This window comes from Triticum urartu, chromosome 5A (genome assembly GCF_056163025.1).
Source record: "Triticum urartu cultivar PI428250 chromosome 5A, HENAU_Tu73, whole genome shotgun sequence".
In the NCBI taxonomy this organism is placed as follows: Eukaryota; Viridiplantae; Streptophyta; class Magnoliopsida; order Poales; family Poaceae; genus Triticum; species Triticum urartu.
Window position 1 is genome coordinate 249,521,947 of NC_141877.1, and position 18,982 is coordinate 249,540,928.

Here is an 18,982-nt window from a genome sequence, read left to right on the forward strand (position 1 = left end):
ATTACACTGAAGGTGTTTGTCATTGTGCTTTCACTCTATTGAATACATGACCATGGCTGGCCTAGTGTAATCTAACTTCCGCTGCATAGTAATAGGCATAATCTTCGCTGTTTGTCTTCATAACTCTCACGTTTTGAAGACTTTCATAAATATCGCCTATTCACCCCCCCCTCTAGTCGATATAATGCACTTTCAATTGGTATCAGAGCAAGGTGCTCCCTTGTTCTATGTGATTCGGTTTAACCACCTGGAGTTTTAGCTATGTCGGCTGCAGGGATAATCAAAGTCTCCGCTGCTTGCCCCGTCTTCGATGGAACTGAATATCCCTACTGGAAGAATAAGATGCGCATGCATCTTGAAGCTATTGACGTCGACCTATGGTATGTCATCGAGAACGGCGTTCCCAAGGCTGGAGAAGGTGTCACTGCTGCTGATGTCAAGAAGTTCACTCAACTGGACTCTACTGCCAAAAATATCATCTGTGGTCATCTGACAAAAGGACAGTATGGCCGTGTGAGTGCCTTGAAAACATCCAAGCTGGTCTGGGACTGGCTCTCCAAGGTCAATGAAGGCGTCTCAACCCAGAGAGATCAAAGAATCAGTGTTCTTCGCAACCTCTTCAACCGCTTCAAGCGAAATGACAATGAGAATGTCCAGCACACATTTGACCGGCTCACTGACATCACAAATGAGCTTCAAGCCCTCAGCGCCACTGAGATCACCAAACATGAAATCGTCAAGACGCTGCTGAGATCACTTGATAGTTCGTTTGACATCCTAGCCCTGATGATTCAAGAACGTCCTGATTTCAAGACACTCGATCCGTCTGACATACTTGAGAGGCTCAACACACATGAGTTTTAGCTTTCTGAGAAAAGAGATATCTACGGTCTAAACTATGGGCGAACTCGTGCCTTGAAGGCAAAAGCTGTTTTCTCATCTGAAGAAGAATCTGACTGCAGTTCTGATGATCCTGAAGACATTGGAAGAGAACTTGCAATGCTAGTGAAGAAGTTCCAAAAATTCACCAAGAAGAAAGGCTTCAGAAAATCTTCATGATCAAGCTCAAGGAATGATGAAGCTTCTGCTCATGACTACAAGAAGAAAACATGTCACAAGTGCAAGAAAACTGGACACTTCATCTCTGAGTGTCCACAGTGGGACAATGAGAACAGAAGGAAGAAGAAGAGCAAGGAATATGATTCTGACGACAAGAAGAAGAAATACTCAAAGTCTTCTTCCAAGTCTTCCTCAAAGTCTTCATCACACAAGAAGAGCTCATTTGGCAAGGCACGTGCATTTGTTGGCAAGGAGATGGATTCAGAGGAGGAGTCCGCATCTGAGGAGGCAGAGGTGGAGTTTGAGGAGGAGTCTGATTCTGGCATTGCGAGTCTGGCTACAGCATACGTCGCCAAGTCCATCTTCAACATTGAATACAATGACTGCATCACCGACACCGACGCAAATGACAAGAACGACTCCACTCCTACCTACTGCTTCATGGCACGCGGTGCCTAGGTAAACACACGCACTACTCGCTATCAAACATCTAGTGACGATGACTCTGACTGTGATTCAAAACCCAGCTACAAAACACTTGCTAAAATTGCAACTGAACAACAGAAAGCTATGGAACATATTCAAAAACTGTTAGACAGAAGCGATGATCTGTTGGGTGCTGAAATGACTCGATCTGAATCCTTAATTGAAGGCATAAAAAACCTTCACGTTAAGTATCAGGAACTTGAAGATCGTCTTGATACTCTCTCAACAACTCATGAAAAGCTTTCCTATGATTATCTTCAAAGGAAGCAAGAACTTGAGAAATTGAGAGCGGCTCATGAAGATCTTCAAAAGGAAAACGAGTCACTTCGCGCCGAACAGATCAGTCCCGCTCAGGAAGGATTTGAACCACCATGTCTTAAATGCATTGAGCGTGATAATGCTACTTCTGTTGCTGAATGTTCCACTGCTACTGCTGTTGCAATATCTTCAACTGTTGATGTGGTAACTAACCCCTCTGCTGAGGATACCACTGCTATTGCTGATGAGAATGCTAGGTTGAAGACATTGCTTGAAACAGGGATGTACAAAAGTCTTAAAGGACATCGGACATTATGTGATGTCCTCAAGAAGCAGATTCTGAACCGAAACCCTAGGAAAGAGGGTGTTGGGTTCGTGAGGAAAATAAATGCAGATGGCTCTTACTGGAAAGCTGAGCAGTACCCCAAAACCACATGGGTTGCTGCAAAGGAACTTTCAGCAGATCCATCCAATTTATCTGGCTTCACTTGTGCTAACCCCATTATCATTGATGAATCATTTGATGCAAACTATAAACTGTTTAAGAATCAGAATGGTGAATTGTTTGCCAGGTACATTGGTACTAACTGCAGGAATGGACCGCCTATGAAGAAGATCTGGGTTCCGAAAAAGTGTCTGGAAAATCTTCCTGTGAATGTCTTCATGACACCTCACTTGAAGAAGACAAACCTCAGACCAAAGGCTTCATACGGTCCAATGGCTTCATACAAATAGAGGACTCACCTGAGTCACACTAACGCAAATGTTTTGCAGGGAAACCATACTCAGGCATATGAATATGAGAGCGGTTCATCGAACCATCATGTCCATATGACCAAAAATTATTCTGCTTATTCCTATGAGTATTATTGTCCACCTGCTAGACTGTTTGCTAAGGCTTCAAAGCCAAAATTCTCAGATGCTGCACTCAGACTTATTGCTTCTAAGCCACCCTTGAAGATGTGGGTGGTTAAGAAAGCTTAACTCTCTTTTGCAGGGAAAGGTCTCCAGCAGAAAAACAAAATCTTCTGACGCTATTGCTGGGGACCTTAAAAATCTTGTAGGGCGCAAGATAAAATGCCCGAATGGCATCATTATGTACCTCGTTCCTGAATCGCATGCTAATCTCCCTATTAGTCCTAATCTGGATCTAAGTTTTCATAACCCACTGGTTCGTCAAATGTTTTTGCTTCACAATTCTCTTCGTGAAGCCTATCCCCCTAACTGCACTGTAGGGTACGACACCAGCGACTTCAAAGTCTTCAGAATGGATTATTGACAGTGGGTGTACAAATCACATGACTGGCAAAAGAAGCCTCCTTATGGACTCAACCTTACGTCCATCCGACAAGAGCCACATCACATTTGCTGACACTGGTAAAAGTAAGGTATTGGGTCTAGGTAGAGTTGCAATCTCAAAGGATCAACACATGGATAAAGTCATGCTTGTTGAATCCCTTGGCTTCAACTTAATGTCCGTCTCAATGCTTTGCGATTTGAACATGATCGTAATGTTTGGAAAATATCGTTGCCTAGTACTAATGGAATCTGACAAGTCTCTAGTGTTTGAAGGGTATCGAAAAGATGATTTGTATGTGGTAGATTTCTCAGCAGGACCACAACTTGCAGTATGTCTTCTTGCAAAAGCTTCAGAATGCTGGCTTTGACATCGGAGACTTGGGCATGCTGGCATGAGGAACCTCCACACTCTTGCGAAGAAGAAGCATGTCATAGGCATTGAGGGCGTCAAGTTCAAGAAAGATCACTTATGCGGTGCCTGTGAAGCAGGGAAGATGACAAGGGCAAAACATCCTTCGAAGACAATCATGACTACTACACAACCCTTCGAACTGCTCCACATGGATCTTTTCGGTCCCACTCAGTACTCAACTTTTACTACTTCTGCTTGCCTCTATGGCTTCGCCATCGTTGATGATTACTCTAGATATACATGGGTGCACATAATCCTTTACAAGACTGAAGTGCAGGATGTCTTCAGACGCTTCGCCAATCGAGCTATGAACAATTTTGGTGCTAAGATAAAGCACATCAGAAGTGACAATGGCACTGAATTCAAGAACACTGGCCTTGATACATATCTTGATACCTTGGGCATCACACATGAATTCTCAGCTCCGTACACGCCACAGCAGAATGGCGTCGTTGAACGCAAGAACAGAACACTCATTGAGATGGCCAGAACTATGCTAGATGAATACAAGACTCCAAGAAAATTCTGGACTGAAGCCATTGACACTGCATGCCATACAATCAATCGTGTTTATCTTCACAAGCTTCTGAACAAGACATCTTATGAACTCCTAACTGGCAAGAAGCCAAATGTCAGTTACTTCAGAGTATTTGGGGCAAGATGCTGGATCAAGGACCCACACCACACCTCAAAGTTTGCACCAAAAGCACATGAGGGCTTTATGCTTAGATATGGAAAGGATTCGCACTCCTACGGAATCTTCAATCTCTTTCATTACAAAGTGGTTGAAACAGTGGATGTGCGGTTCGATGAGACAAATGGTTCACAAAGAGAGCAACTGCCAAATGTGCTAGATGAAGTTCCAGCTGATGAATCAATCAAGCTTATGGGAACTGGAGAGATTATACCTTCTGAAGCTCATCCTGAAGAAGAACTTATCATCTCAGCACCTGATCAACATGAAGACAATGCTCGGCCTGAAGACATTCCTCCCAACACCAACACAGATCAGCAAGAGCAAAGTCTTCGCCCTGTACACCCTCGTGTTGCCAATGAAGTGCAAATTGACAGAATAATTGACAGCATCAATGCACCTGGTCCACTCACTCGTTCAAGGGCAACTCAACTGGCAAATTTCTGTGGGCACTTCGCATTCGTATCAATATCAGAACCCAAGAAAGTTGAAGAAGCCTTCATGGAACATGAATGGATTCAAGCTATGCAAGCAGAGCCTCAACAGTTTGAGCTGAATAATGTATGGGAACTGGTTAAGCGTCCTGATCCACGGAAGCACAACATAATAGGCACCAAATGGATATACCGCAACAAACTAGATGAGCACGGTCAAGTTGTCAGAAACAAAGCTCGTCTCGTTGCTCAAGGATATACTCAAGTTGAGGGCATTGACTTCGATGAAACATTTGCTCTTGTGGCTAGGCTTGAAGCCATACGCATACTGCTGGCCTATGCAAATCATCATAGAATACTTCTATATCAAATGGATGTGAAAAGTGCTTTTCTCAATGGCAAGATTGAAGAAGAAGTGTATGTTGCACAACCGCCTGGCTTTGAAAATCCAAAACATCCTGACATGGTATACAAGCTCAACAAGGCACTGTATGGCCTCAAACAAGCTCCCAGGGCCTGGTATGACACACTCAAATACTTCCTGAAGAGCAAAGGCTTCATACCTGGTTCCCTGGATCCCACTCTTTTCACGAAGACATATGATGGTGAACTGTTTGTGTGCCAAATATATGTGGATGACATTATCTTCGGCTGCACCAATCAGAAGTACAGTGAAGAGTTTGGATATATGATGCAAGAGCAATATCAGATGTCCATGATGGGGGAGCTGAAGTTCTTCCTTGGTCTTCAAATTCGACAACAACGCAATGGCATCTTCATATCTCAAGACAAGTATCTCAAAGATTGCCTGAAGAAGTTCGGTATGCAAGACTACAAAGGCTTCACAACACCAATGCCAGCCAAACATCATCTGGGTCCTGATGACAATGGTAAAGAGTTCGATCAAAAGGTATACCGCTCCATGATTGGTTCTTTGCTTTATTAATGTGCATCTAGGCCAGATATTATGCTTAGTGTTTGCATGTGTGCTCGATTTCAAGCGGCACCAAAGGAGTCGCATCACTTAGCTGTGAAGCGAATTCTTTGATATTTGGCTCACACCCCAACTCTAGGATTATGGTATCCCAAGGGCTCAGAGTTTGATTTGGTTGGATTTTCGGATGCTGATTATGCTGGTGACAAAGTTGATCGCAAGTCTACATCAGGCACATGTCACTTTCTGGGACGATCACTTGTATGTTGGTCTTCAAAGAAGCAAAACTGTGTATCTCTCTCCACTGCTGAATCTGAATACATTGCTACTGGATCTTGCTGCGCTCAGCTTCTGTGGATGAAGCAAACACTCAAGGACTATGGCATTCATCTGAAGCAAGTGCCACTTTACTGCGACAACGAAAGCGCCATCAAGATTGCCAACAACCCAGTTCAGCACTCGAAGACAAAGCACATTGAAATTCGTCATCACTTTCTCAAAGATCATGTTGTGAAGGAAGACATTGATATCATACACGTCAACACTAAAGAGCAATTGGCAGATATCTTCACCAAGCCCTTGGATGAGAAGAGATTTTGCAAGTTACGGTGTGAGCTAAATATCCTGGAATCCTCAAATGTCCTGTGATCAGGCACACATCCTAACACTTATGCATATGATGACTTAGATGTGCAACACACAAAGTAAAGTATATCTTCAATCAATGAAGACATACATTCTAAGTGTGAATACATTAATGCGGAATTTGACTTTGGAGCACCACGATAATTGTGCGCCGTGTCTGGGTCTAATACTTCCTATACGGTGGGTAACACCACCACCAAATGTTCTATTTTGAAGTGTTTCACTCATGGCGTTACCTTGCAATATCTTCACATTTGGTTTGGCTTCGAACTCAACATGTCTTCATTATTATCTTCACTACGTTGATTATATAGATATATACATACTAGTGTTCTGTCCTCTACAGCATTCACTTATAGCTATGTCTTCTTGGTTGAATCTTTTTGAACTAAGTGAATGTGATCGGACCCTAATCTCTTTATGCTTTCTATCTCAAATTCTATCTCTCCAAGTCATATGCATTCTATTAAAACTGTCGAATGTCTTCACTACGTCCTTGTCAGCAGAACATAAAGAGACAACCATAAAGTCTGTTTTCAATGCTCATTCCTCCACATAAAATCCGGAGAAGCAGGAACGACCGCCCGACAATCCAGGCGTGCGTGGGACGTGAAACAAACCCAAAACTTCCGCAAACTGGCCACGCGTTCCTCAGATGCGAATCGCCAGGGGCACCTGTGTAATAGCACAGTGCCGCCCCTGAGCCTATAAATTCACACTTACCGCGGTCATTATCTCCTTCTTCCACCCTCGCACGAACCCTAGCGCCACCGCTAGCACTCGACGACGCCGGCGACGAAGCGCTTCGCTGCCGCAACTTCTCCGACGCCGTCTTCATGCTGATCGCGGACATCGTTCTCTCCGCCATCGCCGTAGGTGTCTTCCGTCGCCAAGTTAGGGCACGGAGGACTGAACTGCTCGGCATCATCTCCCACTCCGTCTAGCAGTTCCAAGTGTGGTAAATAAAACCTCTTTTTACAGCCCCTTTTCATCTCATGGTTTTGTCACTTTCTACCATAAGAAGTTTCTCTTCACACAAGTTAGATCTCTCTATCTGCATCTCATAACATGCCTAGTATATTCACTTGTGCTTCATAAAGTAGTTAGATTCCTCACTTGTACTGATCTATGGGTTCGTACAAATCTGGAACCAACTTCTTATCTATGAGTGAATGTCTTCTAAACTGATTAATCTTCAAAACCTTCTGAGAATGCATATGACCTCTTCCCCTTCCCTCACACCTTAATGCTGTCACAGGTACATGTCCGTGGGAGAATCCTTCAGTTCTCATAGTCTGCATTCATTTGTAGAATTCCTAAGGCATCACATAAACTCTCCTGAAGCCAGTTCCTGTTGGTCCAGCAAAAGAAAGCCTTTGAAGCCTTTGAAAGTTTTGAAGCCTTTCAAGTTAAAGTTTATGGCTTCAGAAGCAGCAGCAAGGAAGGGGGGCAGACAGAGACGTGAGGGTACTTCCAAAGATCTGCCTGAAGACCTGGCAGAAATGTATAAAACAGATCCAGAAGAGAGTTATGGCCAGCGTAAGACCCGAATCCAATGGATTCGACGCTATTGGGCAGAACAGTGGTTCAAATACCGCTTCGTCACTCAGGAGTATGCTGAGAAATGTGCCATCAAGAAACCATGGGGGGACATCATTTACAAGAATCTCATACCCAGGACCAGAGATGAAGCCATTGCTCAAGGCTTCTACCCATGCATGGTCCGAGGACCACAGCCTGATGATGCGCATCCGTCGTCACTCCTCTGGTGTCGTGACGACAATCTTTTCAAGCGCAACTTCCAGTTTGCCCAACAATCTGCGAAGCTAAACAAGAAGAAATTTGGGTTAGACTTCAACCCTGGCCCCTCCGCACCAAGGGCAGATGGCACATGCTACGCAGAACCCAATGCCATCGGTCCGTTTGCCAACCTTGAGGGCCTCATCACCCACATCTTAGTCCAAGGGACTGCCGTGAATGACCCTCCAGCTGACTCTGAGTTTGATGAAGCTCCTGCTGAACCGAAGCCAAAGCAGTCGAAGAAGCCAAAAGCTTTAAAGCTGGCCCCTTCCTCAAAAGTCTCAAGGGCGAAGCCATTGGCAACTGCACCTCCTTAAGACAGTGTGCAGTCTGAAGACGTATCCCGCGTCTCCAAGCCCCAAAAGGACAAGGTGCCTCAGCCACACACCGGCAAAGAACTCATAGCTGCTGCCATTCTGCGAAGCAAAGCCATTGATCTATCAAGTGATGAAGATCTTGGAGATGACGCTCTAGAGCAGCTCATCAAAAGCAAAGAGGAAGCTGAAATCTTCAACAATTTGCCTCTCTTTGATGTCGCCATCATCCACAGCTTCATCGACGAATGGTTTGCCACACCAAACATAAGCTTCGAAGATCTGCAGCTGCCTGTTGGCCTCAGCGTCGCCTTTCAAGGCGCAATCGCTTCAGAACTTGCCATTGCTCAGCGCATTGTTGAGCTGAAGCAGAAAATTGATCATGAAAAGGCTCAGTTCAAGAAGAATATGGCCAAGCTCAGCGTGCAAGAAGTGAAGAGCTTCAAGACCATGCTGCATGAGCTAAAGGAAAATTTTCTGAAGAAGCATGCAGAAGCTCAAGGTTCACGTGAGCGGATGAAGTCTCTGGCAGAACGATGTGTGCAGGCCTACAATGAGGCCGAGAAGCGCAAGGCACTTGGGCGTCCTGGCATCGACCCCAAGATGGCCGCGAAGAAGAAGAAGAAGAAGCCTGCTATGGCTGAACCAGACGCACCTAGGAAAGAAGCAGTTCCAATCATCTTCCAAACTGCAACGACTGGCTCGAAGCCAAAGAGCCGGTCAACAGCTTCAGAGCTGAAGAAGACAAGAACTGCTGAGGCTAAAGCTAGGAAAAGGAAAAGCTCTAAAGCCTCTCCTACTGCCCCCAGCAAGAAGAAGCGCAAGATCAAGAAATCTCGGGCTGCTCCCACAGAGCCCCTGATAGTTGAACCTATCTCTATGGTTCACCCCAACGCAGAAAGACAATTGACAGTTCATGAGCCTGCTTCCACAGAGGCTCCTGAAGCTGAAGACATACTAGCAGCCGACCCAATTGCTGCTGAAGACATTGGTCATCAGGACAATGTACAAGATGATGCAGCCCTTCCTCAGTATGAACAAAGCGAACTCATCAGCATTGGTCGTCCCCTGACGCCAATTGCACAAGATGCGTCATGGGTGGATCACCCTCAAGAGGAGGAAGACTTTGAGGCCCAGCCCGCTCCAACACCACAGGCGTCGTCTGCGTTCCGCAGGCTTCGCAAAGGTCCAAGGCCTCAAGTCTGTGCTGAAGACATTCCGGCTGCATCAGCCGAAGAAAATGAAGAGGTACCACAAGATCCTACTCCCTTGCTACACCAAGAAGCAGTTCTCCAGGAGAACGTGCCTAAGTCTGACCCTCCAACTAGTCAAGCGGAGGCTGAAAATGTTGAGGCTGCCACAACAAACACTGAAGCCAATGTGGAACCTTCCACACCAAAAGCTTCAGCAGACAGCAAAGCTACTGATCATGACACTTCTGTTCCTGAGTCTGCTGCAGGTCCTCAATTTGATTACCATGTTGAGCACAGGACTCATGTCCAGAAGCCAGTCCCAAGGCTGCCAAGGTTCCCAGGTCCTGCATCAGCACCTGGCTCCTTTGACATCAATAGCTTCAAGGCAGACAATACATTTTTCAACAGCTCTAAGAACCCCTATTCAAGGGAAAGGATTTCATCAGATAGGTTCTGGAGCTATCCTCAGCGCAGCTACTATTCATGCATCCTATACAACCAAGGTCGCATCTTCCCGCACAAGCGCCTTGAGGTTGAAGCCATTGCTGGTCTGCCCTGCCTAGAGGAAGCTTTGGATTGCTTTAAGCAAGTGGGTCTGCTGCAGTTTGTCACTGATGAAGAGCACTGGAATGAAGAGCTTCTGCTTCAGTTCTATGCCACCCTCCATATTAAAGGATACAACAGAGATCCGAAGACTTGGGTCCTGGAATGGATGACCGGCAATGTCCATCATGAAGCCAATGCATTTGATATCATTGAGCTCACCGGCCTGCCCACTCCTGGCGAATTCTTCGAGGAAGGCTGTCAACTACATGCTGAAGCTATTGAGAGCATATTCCAGAGGCCTGAACCAAATATGAGTCAGATGCTCTCAATGATGAAGCCATTGCCCCACGATGCTCCTTATCCAACAGAGTTCTTTGTTGAAGACTTTGAGTTCCTGCCCAGGACCATATATCACATCATCCGGCGGACTCTCTGGCCTATTAAAGGGCACTCTCCAAATGCCAAGATCGAAGGTGCAATGAAGACTATGATATTCTGTATCCTTCATGGCAAATGGTTCAACGCACAGGATTTCTTCATACGCCAACTTGCAGCGTCAGGCTCAGATTTATTTGGTTTGAAGTTCTATGCTCCTTGGGTGATGAGGATGATCAAACTACACTCTGCGATCTCGTATCAGCCCTCAGCTCGAAACCATCGGATCTTCTTGCCAGATGTGGATACCTCCTCTGAAGCTATATATCCTGAGCCTGCCAAGCAACCGTTGAGTCTTCAGAATGCAGAACACCAGAGCTTCACTCAGAACGATGAAGGTGTTGAAGCCATCTCCAGGGTGTATCCTTTGGCTGGCACTACACGTGCGCCACACCCTGCTTCAACTGAAGCCACTGATAGTGCACCTGCTTCAAGACCCAAGAAGCGCACTCGTGTTCTCACTGACCGAGAGCTTCTTGTGGCCCTTCATCAAAAACAAGATAGGCATCATGACTGGCTAAAGCGTCAGATGAAAAGCCTCTTGGTGGATGTTAATCGACTTCGAAATCTTGCCACCAAGAATGCTTTCGTCACTCATGAAACCTGTCGTCGTACATGGAAAGGGCTCTCAATGATATGCACTGAAGCTGAACTTGAAGAGGATGGCTTCACTGAGCGCTTCAAGTTTGACACCACACCTCCCAGAAGGGCTGTGATGCGCAACACACCATCACTTGAAGACTCTGAGTTTTCTTCATCTGCTGCCATAGTTACTGCAAGGATCATTGATGAAGACGACGATGCTACATCACCACCACCTGCTTCAACACCTCCAAGCTCCTCTGCACCGCCAAACACCTCCAACGACCCTGCTGCTCCTGGAAACAAGTAGACACTCTATGTCTTCGAACCTTTTTAGTCCTTGCTGACAAAAGGGGGAGAAGCATATGAGTTGATAGTCTTCAAGCGGGTCCATATGGGCGGGTGCTATATTTTTGCTACATTTTGCTTCGTGCTTACAACTCTCGTTTTTGCTTCATTTGGTTCTTTGAGTTGTAACACTAAGACTCGATGGTCGTTTGCCACCCTGTTTGCGAAGATAAATTCCGCACTTATCTCATTCTGTAGACGTCCATTTTCCATTATGCATGTCATTATCTTCATATACTTTCACATGCGTAGTGGATTGTCATCATAAGCTGAAGTGGATCTCCACAAGTACAACATGCCATGTGCATTTGCATTCCAAAGGCAAATCAACTTATATGCACATCTTCAGGGGGAGCCCTTGCAACTTATGAAGACAATTCCCTATCCTTTACAAATTTCACACATTATATTCCCCGTTGAAAACTTCAACTAGTTTGTCATGAATCACCAAAAAGGGGGAGATTGTAAGTGCATCTAGTGCCACCCCTAGTTGGTTTTGGAGTATTGACGACAAACCTAGTTGAGGGACTAATGTGTTTGTGAGAATTGCAGGAAAACACAGGTAGAAGTCCCTCGTTGATTCGGTTTTACTACCAGAGATGACCCCTAAAAATGTATGAAGACATTGAAGACAAAGGTGGTATATGAAGATATTCACATTGAAGACTATGACAAAAGAAGACACGTTATGAAGCTTATGGAGCTCGAAGACTTAGATCTTTCGTACTTCTTTTTCTTTTGTGTTGAGTCATAAGAACCACCATACTGTTAAGTGGGGTCCAGGAGAACCAGTCAGAATGACCGAAGTGATGCCTAAATCAAAACCCTATGTCTTCGAGCGAAGACAATGAGAGCGAGTCTTGTCCAGAGCCGGACAAGTCAGCTTTGCTTGTAGCCCAAGTAAAGTTGCCATGAGAGTTTGAAATCTGACCGTTGAGACACGTGTCAGTTCCTTAGTGACCCAGGGTCATTTCGGACAAATCAGGTCGGGTTGCCAAGTGGCTATAAATAGCCCACCCCCACAACCATAAACGGTTGGCTGCTCAGATTTCAGTGCACGGCTTTTGTCGTTTGAGAGCAACCCACCTCGAAGCCTTTGAGAGAAAATTTCTAGTGAGGAGAAAAGCCCTAACCACCCAGAGCCAAAGTAAATTGGGCATCACTTAAGTCTTCTTGTCTGTGTGATCTGAAGACTTATTACACTTGAGGACTGTGAATCCTCCAGACGGTTAGGCGTCGTGTTCAGAGCATCCAAGAGACATTGTGGATTGCCAGTGAACGTTTGTGAAGGTTTGGGAGTCTACCTTGAAGACTTACCAGAGTGATTGGGCAAGGACTAAGTGACCTCAGCTCAAGGAGAATACGGTGAGGACTTGGTGTCCTGAACTGTGTGTTCAGGACTGGGTGTCCGGGACTGTGTGTCCTAAGGTTTAAATACCTAGCCGCTCCAACCAGACGTACAGTTGTCACAGCAACTGGAACTGGTCCAACATATCATTGTCTTCAATGAGTCACTGGTTTCATCTTCATTTCCTTTTCTTACTGTTACTCATTGTGAAGCCATTGCATGCTTGCTTTATCTTTTGTCTTCACAACGTGAATGTTTGATCTGTTTGGCTTCATAACTTCTTCCTACCTGATCCTTATTACACTGAAGCTGTTTGTCATTGTGCTTTCACTCTATTGAATACATGACCATGGCTGGCCTAGTGTAATCTAACTTCCGCTGCATAGTAATAGGCATAATCTTCGCTGTTTGTCTTCATAACTCTCACATTTTGAAGACTTTCATAAATATCGCCTATTCACCCCCCCCCTCTAGTCGATATAACACACTTTCAATACTCTCTTCTTCAAGGATTGTATTGTTGTGCCCAAAGGTGACCTTCGTAAAGTGATCATGAACGAGGCTCACAATTCACTCGTCTCCATCCACCCTAGGAGCACGAAGATGTATCAGGACCTCAAGCAGGCTTATTGGTGGACTCGAATGAAGTGCGAGATTGCTCAGTTCGTGAATGAGTGTGATGTCTGCAGAAGAGTGAAGGCAGAACACCAAAGGCCAGCGGGTCTCCTCCAACCTCTAGCCATTCCAGAATGGAAGTTTGACCACATTGAGATGGACTTCGTGACTGGGTTTCCAAAGGCCAAGCGTGGCAATGACGCTATATTCGTTGTCATCCACAAACTCACTAAAGTGGCTCACTTTCTGCCTATCAAAGAGTCTATCACTGCAGCTCAATTGGCGGAGCTCTATACCTCTCGAATTGTCTCTCTGCACGGTATTCCACAGGTGATCTCTTCAGACCGTGGCAGCATCTTTACCTCCAAGTTTTGGGATTCTTTTCAGAAGGCCATGGGCACCAACATCCACTTCAGCACAGCTTTCCATCCTCAAACTAGCGGTCAAGTCGAGCGTGTGAATCAGATTCTTGAAGATATGCTCAGGGCTTGTGTGATCTCCTTCGACATGAAGTGGGAGGATTGTCTTACATATGCTGAATTCTCCTACAACAACAGTTTTCAAGCAAGTTCGGGCAAGGCCCCATTCGAAATTCTGTATGGCAGGAAGTGTCGTACCCCTCTCAACTAGTCTGAAACCGGTGAACGTCAACTTCTGGGAAATGACTTAATCACAGAGGCAGAGGATATGTGCAAAGTCATTCGTGATAACCTCAAAGCAGCCCAATCCTGCCAGAAGAGCTACTATGATAGTAAGCACCATGATTTGGTTTTCGAGATCGGAGATCATGTTTACCTCTGCGTCTCTCCTATGAAAGGTACTCGTCGCTTCGGTATCAAAGGGAAGCTTGCCCCTAGATACGTGGGACCTTTCAAGATCGTCAGCAAGAGAGGTGATCTCGCCTATCAACTCGAGCTTCCTTCAAACTTTGCAAATGTGCATGACGTGTTCCATGTCTCTCAGCTCCGCAAGTGCTTTAAGACACCTGATCACACCGTCAACTTCGAAGACATTGAGCTCCAAGAAGATCTCTCTTATCATGAGCACCCCGTGGCTATTCTTGAAGAAACTGAACGCAAGACTCGCAATAAGTCAATCAAATTCCTCAAAGTCAAGTGGTCACACCATTCCGACCGTGAAGCCACCTGGGAACGCGAGGATCACCTCCGTTCTGAATACATGGCGTTCTTCCTGTCCTAGATCTCGGGACGAGATCCTTTCATAGTGGTGGAGTGTTGTAACACCCCGGATATGATTTACCTAATATGTAATCCAACTCTTGCCGTTTCCGGCGCTAAGTTATTTTATTTTCTCGGGTTTGGGTTTTTGTCTCCGTGTGTGGTTGTCGTTGTCATGCATCTCATATCATGTCATCATGTGCATTGCATTTGCATACGTGTTCATCTCATGCATTTGAGCATTTTCCCCGTTGTCCGTTTTGCATTCCGGCGCTCCGTTCTCCTCCGGTGGTCATTTCTGCCTTTCTTTCGTGTGTGGGGATTAAACATTTCCGGATTGGACCGAGACTTGCCAAGCGGCCTTGGTTTACTACCGGTAGACCGCCTGTCAAGTCTCATACCATTTGGACTTCGTTTGATGCTCCAACGGTTAACCGAGGGACCGAAAAGGCCTCGTGTGTGTTGCAGCCCAACACCCCTCCATTTTGGCCCAAAACCCACCAAAACCCTTTCCATCATCTAGAGCGTTTGATCACGATCGCGTGGACGAAAACTGCACCTCATTTGGACACTCCTAGCTCCCTCTATGCCTATATATAGCCCCCCTCCGAAAATTCACGGGCGAAACCCTAACCCTCTCCCTCTCCTCGCGGCCGGACGAAAATCATCGGGCCGGACATGTCCATTTTCACCCCGCCGCCACCACTTGTCATCGCCTGATTCGCCCGCCCGGGCGCCCACTTCGCTGCCGCCGCCAGGGCCCGCAGGGCCCATCGCCGGCCCTCCCGGCCCGTTCCTCCGCCGCCCAAGCGCCCGCGCCTCCTCGCCCCTCTTCCCGAACGCCGGTGCCGTCCGCCTGCTCCGCCCGCCGCCACATTGCTGGTGGCCGCCGCGTCGCTGTCCGGCCTTGCCACCTCGCCGGCCGTCGCGGCCAGGGAGCAGCTCCACCACCCGAACATCGTCGAGCCGCCGCCGTTGCCCCTCGCCGGCGACTCCCTCCGCCCGCTCGCCGGCCGACCTCGCCCACCTCGCCGGAGCCCGACCAGCTCGCCGGAGTCCTCGGGAGGCGCGCGCGTGAACAGTGTCGATCCGATCCAGATCCGGATCCTAACCCTAGGGTTGACTTTTGCCCCGTTTCTAGTATTATTTTTTTTGCATATTTCATCATGCTATATCTCCGTATCCGTAGATCCGTTTTGGGCGTGTAGCATATCAAAATGTTTGTCTCAGAGAGTACATCATTTCGTCTCGTTGCATCATTTTCATTTGAGTTCATCTTGATGCCCGAAATGCTGTTGGAAGAGTGCTATTTGAGATAATTGTCAGATCTGCTTCTCCAAATAGCTATTTGTCATTTTTGCCATGATTATTGTGTGCATGATATGCCCCTGAGCTCTACATGAGTTTTGTTATATGCTTTGCCATCTTTTCAGAGGTGCAACCCATGTATTTTTGTGATCTGTGTGGTGACTAGCACAAGCTTGCAAAGTGGTGCATTCGTTAATGCTGATTTCAGGGACTTAGCATTTTCTCTAAGTCCTTGATCTGTTTATATCAATATGCCATATCTTCATGTTGTTTCCTAGTGATCCGTGCCTCTTTTGGGGATGATCAGTAAGGATGATTTGGTAATCTTGTAGTGCTCTATCCATTCATGTCCTTTTTTGCAATTATGGAGCACCCTAACTTGAGTCAATCGAGCTCTACTTTTGCTATTTCGCGAATCTGGGCAGATTGTCTACTTGTTAGCGATTTTGCCGAGGATGTTGTAGTTGATCCGTGCATGCTATGTTATTCTTCTTGCCATGTCTAGCTTGTATAATGTGTATTATTGATGGGTGTATGCTTAGATTGTCATGACTTGCTGTGTAGTGAGTGCATCGAGCTCGTAAACATGCCTACTTGATATCTGATTTGCATGTTCCAGTTTTTCACTAAGTCTGTGATCTGATTATGTTTTTGCCATGTTCACATGCTTGCAATTGTATTTTCTGATCCCTTTTGGCTCAAGGTCACTAAGGGACTTTTGTTAAGCTCTTTGAGTAGCTCCATGTCAAGCCTTGATTTGCCATGTTTAGTTCCTGTAGCAGATAGTTTTCATGCTCCAAAGTGTGGTACCTGATCTGAAATTCCAGATAAGTGTTAATTTCACTAAGTCTAAAATCTGTTTACCAATTGCACTTTTGCCATGCTTGTTTGAACCTGTTAATGGATGAATTGGCCGTAGCTCAGTGTTCATCTTTTGTTAAGCATCATGTATGGATCCCTGCCATGTATTGTTTTGCCATGTTTGAGTGCTGTAGCATGTTTTTCTTGTTGCATTCAGATGGCTACTTGCTGTATATCGCAGACCGGTGCCATATTTGAATTGCTTGCCATTTCCAAACCGTGTCTCCGATTCCGGTGATCTTTATATCGTTTTCAACCGAAATCATCTCACCTTTCCAGTGGCACACTTGGATTTCCAAGTTGAGTCCAGGTTCATTCACCCCTTGTCAAATCTTGCATATGCATCACATATCGCATCCCGCATAGCATACCATGTTTGCATCATGTTGTTTGAGCGTTGCACGTGGTTGATTGTGTTCTTGTTGCTTGTTTGTCTTGTTTGGGTAGAGTCGGGAGACGAGTTCGCTAACGAGGAGCCCGTTGAGTTTGCTTTCGAGGATCCAGTCAACTCTAACAACTTTGTAGGCAAGATGACCATACCCTCGAAATCACTTATATCTTTGCTTTGCTAGATGCTCGCTCTTTTGCTATGCCTATGCTAAGATGCATACCACTTGCTTATCATGCCTCCCAAAATTGCCATGTCAAACCTCTAACCCACCATGTACTAGCAAACCGTTGATTGGCTATGTTACCGCTTTGCTCAGCCCCTCTTATAGCGTTGCTAGTTGCAGGTGAAGATTGGAGATCGTTCCTTGTTGGAACATTATTTTCTTGTTGGGATATCATTATATTGCCTTGTTATCTTAATGCATCTATATACTTGGTAAAGGGTGGAAGGCTCGGCCTCTCGCCTAGTGTTTTGTTCCACTCTTGCCACCCTAGTTTCCGTCATATCGGTGTTATGTTCTCGGATTTTGCGTTCCTTACGCGGTTGGGTAATAATGGGAACCCCTTGATAGTTCGCCTTGAATAAAACTCTTCCACCAATGTCCAACCTTGGTTTTACCATTTGCCACCTAGCCTCTTTTTCCCTCGGGTTTCCGGAGCCCGAGGGTCATCTTATTTTAAACCCCCCCCGGGCCAGTGCTCCTCTGAGTGTTGGTCCACCTGTCAGCTGCCGGTGGCCACCAGGGGCAACTCTGGGCTGGCCTACCCGTACCTAGGACAATCTAAGTGTGCCTTGAGAACGAGATTTGTCGGCACATTCGGGCGGTGTTGCTGGATTTGTTTTAACTTGTCGAAGTGTCTTGTAGAACCGGGATACCGAGTCTGATCGGAATGTCTCGGGAGAAGGTATATCCTTCGTTGACCGTGAGAGCTTGTCATGGGCTAAGTTGGGACTCCCCTGCAGGGATTTGAACTTTTGAAAGCCGTGCCCACGGTTATGGGCAGATGGGAATTTGTTAATGTCCGGTTGTAGATAACTTGAACCTTAACTTATTTAAAATGAATCAACTGTGTGAGTTACCGTGATGGTCTCTTCTCGGCGGAGTCCGGGAAGTGAACACGGTGTTGGAGTAATGCTTGCCGCAGGTTGTTCTCTAGTTATTCGTTCGCGCTTTGCCTTCTCTTCTCGCTCTCTTTTGCGAACAGGTTAGCCACCATATATGCTAGTCGCTTGCTGCAGCTCCACATATTACCTTGCCTTACCTATAAGCTTAAATAGTCTTGATCGCGAGGGTGCGAGATTGCTGAGTCCCTGTGGCTCACAGATTACTTCCAAACAGATGCAGGGCCAGACGACTCCATTCCAGATGACGCGCTTGAGCTCAAGTGGGAGTTCGACGAGGACTCACGCCGTTACTATGTGTCTTTCCCTGATGATCAGTAGTGGTGCCTAGTTGGGGTGATCGGGACAGTGTCGCATGTTGGGTTGATCTTTTATTTTGGCACCATAGTCGGGCCATGAGTGATTGGTTGATGTAATGCTATTTATGTACTTTGTTTGACGTGGCGAGTGTAAGCCAACTATGTACCTTCCCCTTTTGTTATCTATATTACATGGGATGTTGTGGAGATTGCCTTACTTGCGAGATTGCTTTCAATGCGGTTATGCCTCTAAGTCGTGCTTCGACACGTAGGAGATATAGCCGCATCGAGGGCGTTACAATGCACTAGAGCTATAAAAATATGAAAGCTCATCGAAGAAACTAAGTGGGTGTGCATCCAACTCGCTTCCTCACGAAGACCTAGGGAATTTGAGGAAGCCCATCATTGGAATATACAAGCC